A 6084-nucleotide genomic window follows, 5' to 3' on the forward strand; every position below is an offset into this window, starting at 1 on the left:
CTAAGAGGTTATGAGGTCCAGCCCCTCATTTTTTCAGCAAAGAAATGAAAGCCCAAATGGTTAAACTGCTCATACAAGGTCAATTTGTGCTGCAGAATCAGGCAATAATCCAGACTCTTGGGTTACATGCCGGTTGCTTCTTAATCTATCTCATAATCAAAATAGTAATTCCTGGGATGAAGGATTAGAGAGGGAGGGGATCAATGGGATAAGAGGAAAAGAGAGGAAACCGAACTGCTGGACCATCTATTTGCCCTTCATCATTGCAATAGGTGCAGAACACATTACTACGTGAAGCACACAGTTTTAGGAGACTTTTGTATTATTTCAACTATGAGGGGGAAGAGAGAGTACTAAACAGCAGCCAATACTGCAGTAATATTGCAGGAAATACATTTCAGATTCAACTGAGGGAGAATATGATGACTTCCTAAAAGACAAAGAAAACTCTCTCCATTGTCTTTATCTTATAAAGCAGCAATTACTCTGCGTCTGCCCTTTTCTGAGGGCTCCGTATTTAGGGTATGGTTGGCGATGAGGGGAGGTGAGGGCATGGCAAGAACATAAAGGAAGCCATGAGGGAGGTGAAAACAGGGAATATTGCATTGAGGCCAGGTCCCACCTAATCAAACTGGGAGAAGGTTAAATTTGGAGACTAAAAAATAACTACAGAGGCCACGCCTGTAATGCCAGCACTTTGGGAGGCCGAAGTGGGCAGATCATGAGGTCAAGAGATTGAGACCATTCTGGCCAACATAGTAAAACCTCATCTCTACTAAAAATACAAAAATTAGCTGGGCGTGGTGGCGGGTGCCTGTAGTCCCAGCTACTCAGGAGGCTGAGGCCAGAGAATCACTTGAACCTGGGAGGCAGAGGTTGTAGTGAGCTGAGATGGTACCACTGCACTCCAGCCTGGAGTTAGAGCGAGACTCCATCTAAATAAATAAATAACTACAGATAATGATAAGATCAACAGTATACCAAGAAAATATTCAGGATGATAAATAAAGTGCTTGTAGTGGAGAGAAAAATAAACCTCACCAAGGAGGAAAGGGAGAATATTCCTCTCTGCTGCCTCTGATTATCGTAGTGGGTGAACAAGGCAATGGCAAATAATTTAACTCCATCATTCCTTCTGGATTTGTAAATTGGCAATCTGCTGCAGGGTGGAGCTGGCTCTGCCCCTTCGTTTTTCTATTCATGTATATCAGCATGTACTCATGGGTTCTTATTTTACTCAAGGGGTTGCAATATGTTACAGTCATTATTTAACACTCTAATTGACCTGCACTTTGCCAAGGGGAGCCTCTTTAAGCTGGTTCCGGTGCCCCTTTGATATTCTCATCATTACTGTCTGGCACAAAATGTTTTCATTTCATTATGAATTTTTCTTGTCCTAGCCCCGGAGAGACCGATTTCTCCAAGAAGACTTGGTTTCCTTTAATGGAGAAAGATATTAAGAAACAAGATGTGACCTCCAGTGTTCTTGCTTCTAGAGTCTCTCATAGGGCAGTGCTAGGAAATCTATGTAAGCATGCACATATATATGCCTGTATCTATATCATCTATCTATCTATCTATCTATCTATCTATCTATCTATCTATCTATCATCTATCAATCATCTATCAATCTATCTGAAGTCAATTTATCTATTATAAGCCAATTTGGTCCAACACTATAAAGTTTATTAGCATTCTATTTTTCTTAATTGTAATTCCCTTATCTGACAATGAAAAACCAGACTCCCATTATTCTCAAAATATTTATTCATTTGCTGAATCTGCTGGCTGCACCGGCTGAAAATAGGGTCCTGGAAATGCTGGTGCCTCCCATCACAATTCCAGCCCCACTGAGTATAGGTACACTGAGTATACGTTGAACCTGATGAAGGGGAAGGGGAAGGAGGAAGCCACCTATTATTTGAGAAACTGTCATCGAAGGGGTTTCTCTCATGTGCTTCCAGCTACATCCTCCCTGCTTGTTTTTTTCTGGTTTCTCCTCTATCGTCCACTTCCATGGCTTGCAAGGCCATTTGTTGAGACCTTACTGTTACAATTGCCACAGGGTGAAAACAGCTTTGCTCTCAGGAGCCAGTGTTGCTCAGCAACCCTGCAGCCCTGGGACACAGTGCCCCATGCTCTCTGCTCTGCCCACTTTCCACGTCTCACCCCAAGGCTGCTCAGCCTAAGCTCAGAAGGACAGGGATCTATTAGCTTCTGGCTCTCACCTTGCCCTGATGTCTCTCCATTACATTCATTAAACAACAAGGAAACACACCAACAAAACCAGTTTTATTTGTTTCTGGGTCTTGTCTTATAATTGTAACTGTAATAGGTTCATTGTCCGATGCACAGAGCAAGTCAATATGTGGAGACACTGGGTTGCAGTAAAGAGATTTAATCATGGGCCACTGCATGAGGAGAGGGGAGGAAACCTCAAATCCATCTCGCTGAGGAATTTCGGGTTAGGGATTTAAGGGCCTTGGAGAGGGCCCAGTGTGCAGGTCCTTGATTAGTTGAAGAGTGCAAGGTGAAGTCACGGGGCAGGGAGATGAAGCAGCTGCATTCTCATGCTGATCTGTTCTTCTGTGGGGGTCTTCAAATTGGTTGCTGGAACTCAGGGCCTGAAAAAACATCTGAAACCATCCTTTAAAAAAAGTCTTCCGGCTCTAACATCAGAGATACTGTCTAAAGGAACAATGGGGATGCAAATCAATTCCTAAATAGTCTTATTACCCTAGTGTCAGAAATCCTACCTATAGGAACAATGGGGATGCAAATGATCTTTTTTTTAAAACTATCACTTCTGCCTCCCCCTGCACACCACTACACCTGACTACTTTCTTGTATTTTTGATAGAGACAGGATTTCACCATGTCGCTCAGGTTGGTCTTGAACTCCTGAGCTTAAGCAATTTGCCCACCTTGGCCTGTCAAAGTACTGGGATTGCAGATGTGGGCTGCCGTGCCCAGTCACTACCTGACTTTTAGTAACAAGGAGGTGGTCTAGAGTGCAGCCTGATTAGTGCCTCATTATAACTATATTTCGGTCCAGAACCTGGCATGCAATTCTTGTTAACCCTATGGGGACAGTTTCACAATTCTAGTCATAGAGACTCAAACCTAGTCTGTTGACTGAGTGGGGATCAATGCCTTTCTGCTATTAGTCTCTTAGCTCCCCACTCAGGGCTTCCTCATCCACTCCCACTCCTCTCTGAATAGCATACTCCCCCCTTCCCCTCCTCTTCCCTCTCGTCTCAATAACAAAACTATGCCAAGCAAATTGATGAATGTAAACAGATCCTGGAGGAAAGAAGGTGGAACGAAGTCTTGTCTTGAACCCCAAATCCCTGTCTCCCTGATCTGATGTTCTTTTGTTGCTTTTAGCAACACCTGAAGAATAGGTTGGGTAACATCCCATAGCCAGCAATGCCCCGTGGTATGCTGGAGAAAAGCATTCTGCTCCAGAGCTGGGCCAGATACCAAGTGATTCATGCAGAGCCAGGCTGAATGGAGCAACAAAGCTGTGGACTGAGGGGACCCCTTGGATCATACCATCAGGGGTTCAGCTTCCATATCTCTTTAATTTATAGCACACTTCTGAGTAATTCCTGTGTTTCAGACACAGTACCAAATAGCAAAATTGTAGAATTGAATAGCAATAATCTTAATATTAGCAACAATAATAGTCTATTTCCTCAATTTCCTACCTAGTTTAAGACACAGACAAGTGAACAAATGATTGCAATATATTATATTTCTGGGGATGCCAGAGTTATGATGGAAACACAGAACAAAGAGAACCTGGCAGAGATGGTGAGGAAATGCTTTCAAGACAAGGTCATAGGCATTGGAAGGGGAGTAGAAGTTAGCCAGGCTGAGTATATAACAGAAACAAAGGCATTCAGGGGACGAAAACTCAACACTAGGAGGGGAGGCTTGTGTCAATTAGCAAAATGTCAAGAAACCAGCAGAATCGTGCACTGAGGGTCGGCCTGTACAGTACAAATTGGTACAGTCTTTCTTGAGGACAATTTATGTGTCAATAGTCTTGGTCTTTGACCCATTAATTCTACCTTTATAAATTTATGCTGAGGCAATAGTCAGAGAGGTAGAAAAAAACTTATGCACAAAAACGGTTTATGTCAGTATTATTTATAATAGCAACACATTAGAAATCACTTCTTTGCCTAAGAAAATTAGGGTGGCATAATCATGGTGTGGAACACTACTCCACAGTGGCTGTGAAGACTTTAAATGTAGTGTTTTAGCTCATGATTAAATTAGATGGGAAGTGTTCATATTTTGTTATTGTAGCACACAGTTGGTTGTTTTCCCAGCATTCAAGTCTCTGCTCCTTCTGCCAAAGTGGCCCTATATTCCACTGCAGAAATTCAGTCTTTCTCTTGATGAAGCAGCCGTGCAATCTGGGAATAACAGACCCCGCTTCTCCCATCCCTCAGCTGCCAACCCGAGGGTGAGCTCTGATGGGTTTAAGCCCACTAGCTCACCCACTTCCTCACTGGGGAGAAGCACCTCTCCTAAGTGGGGCCTGAGAATGAAACTAAGGGCTTCTGTTTCACGATTTAGGGAGGTCTTCTCTTGATTCCCTTCTGGATGAAGTGGCATATAGACACTAAGTCTAAAACTGATGTTAAATTAAGTTTAGCCTAAAGCTGGTTCCTTACATATTTTAAGGTTGGCTTAAAGGTTTCTCTGTGCATAGTGAATTGTGACCTAACTGGACACTTAAACCAACGGCAATCTACTCTGTGTCAGTCTCCAAGTTTTGGCCAATCAAAGGAGGCCAACTATTCACACTGTGTTCTAATTAGGCAAACACCAACTATAACCCAGTTCGGCTGTTTCTATACCCCACTTTCATTTTCTGTACCTCACTTTCCTTTTTCTGCCCATAACTCTTTTTTTTTTTTTTTTTTTAATTTATTTATTATTATTAAACTTCAAGTTGTAGGGTACATGTGCACAACTTGCAGGTTTGCTACATATGTATACTTGTGCCATGTTGGTGTGCTGCACCCATCAACTCATCATTTACATAAGGTATAACTCCCAATGCAATCCCTCCCCCCTCCCCCCTCCCCATGATAGGCCCCGGTGTGTGATGTTCCCCTTCCCGAGTCCAAGTGATCTCATTGTTCAGTTCCCGCCTATGAGTGAGAACATGCGGTGTTTGGTTTTCTGTTCTTGTGATAGTTTGCTGAGAATGATGGTTTCCAGCTGCATCCATGTCCCTACAAAGGACACAAACTCATCCTTTTTTATGGCTACATAGTATTCCATGGTGTATATGTGCCACATTTTCTTAATCCAATCTGTCACTGATGGACATTTGGGTTGATTCCAAGTCTTTGCTATTGTGAATAGTGCTGCAATAAACATACGTGTGCATGTGTCTTTATAGCAGCATAATTTATAATCCTTTGGGTATATACCTAGTAATGGGATGGCTGGGTCATATGGTACATCTAGTTCTAGATCCTTGAGGAATCGCCATACTGTTTTCCATAATGGTTGAACTAGTTTACAATCCCACCAACAGTGTAAAAGAAGACATTCATACAGCCAACAGACACATGAAAAAATGCTCATCATCACTGGCCATCAGAGAAATGCAAATCAAAACCACAACGAGATACCATCTCACACCAGTTAGAATGGCGATCATTCAAAAGTCAGGAAACAACAGGTGCTGGAGAGGATGTGGAGAAATAGGAACACTTCTGCCCATAACCCTTCTTTGACCATGCGGTTGCGCTGGAGCCTCTCCGAACCTATTCTGATCTGGGACAGCCTGATTCTCGAATCATTCTTCGCTCAGTTAAACTCTGTTACATTTAATTTGCCTGAGGCTTTTCTTTTAACACTGACAAGACTATTTTTTGCTTCTACAAATAATAAAGTGAGCCTGAGAATGAAGCCAACCGATGGGAAGGGCAAAGGTGACAGAATTGCAGAAAAATTTAGGTGGAATCTTAAAACAGCCCTATTTCGGGGATTTTGTATTACATGAATTAAGAGATTTATTTGATGGTTTAAGCCAGTCTGATTTGGAATTTGGGTT

Source organism: Chlorocebus sabaeus, chromosome 10, assembly GCF_047675955.1.
Source record: "Chlorocebus sabaeus isolate Y175 chromosome 10, mChlSab1.0.hap1, whole genome shotgun sequence".
Lineage (NCBI taxonomy): Eukaryota > Metazoa > Chordata > Mammalia > Primates > Cercopithecidae > Chlorocebus > Chlorocebus sabaeus.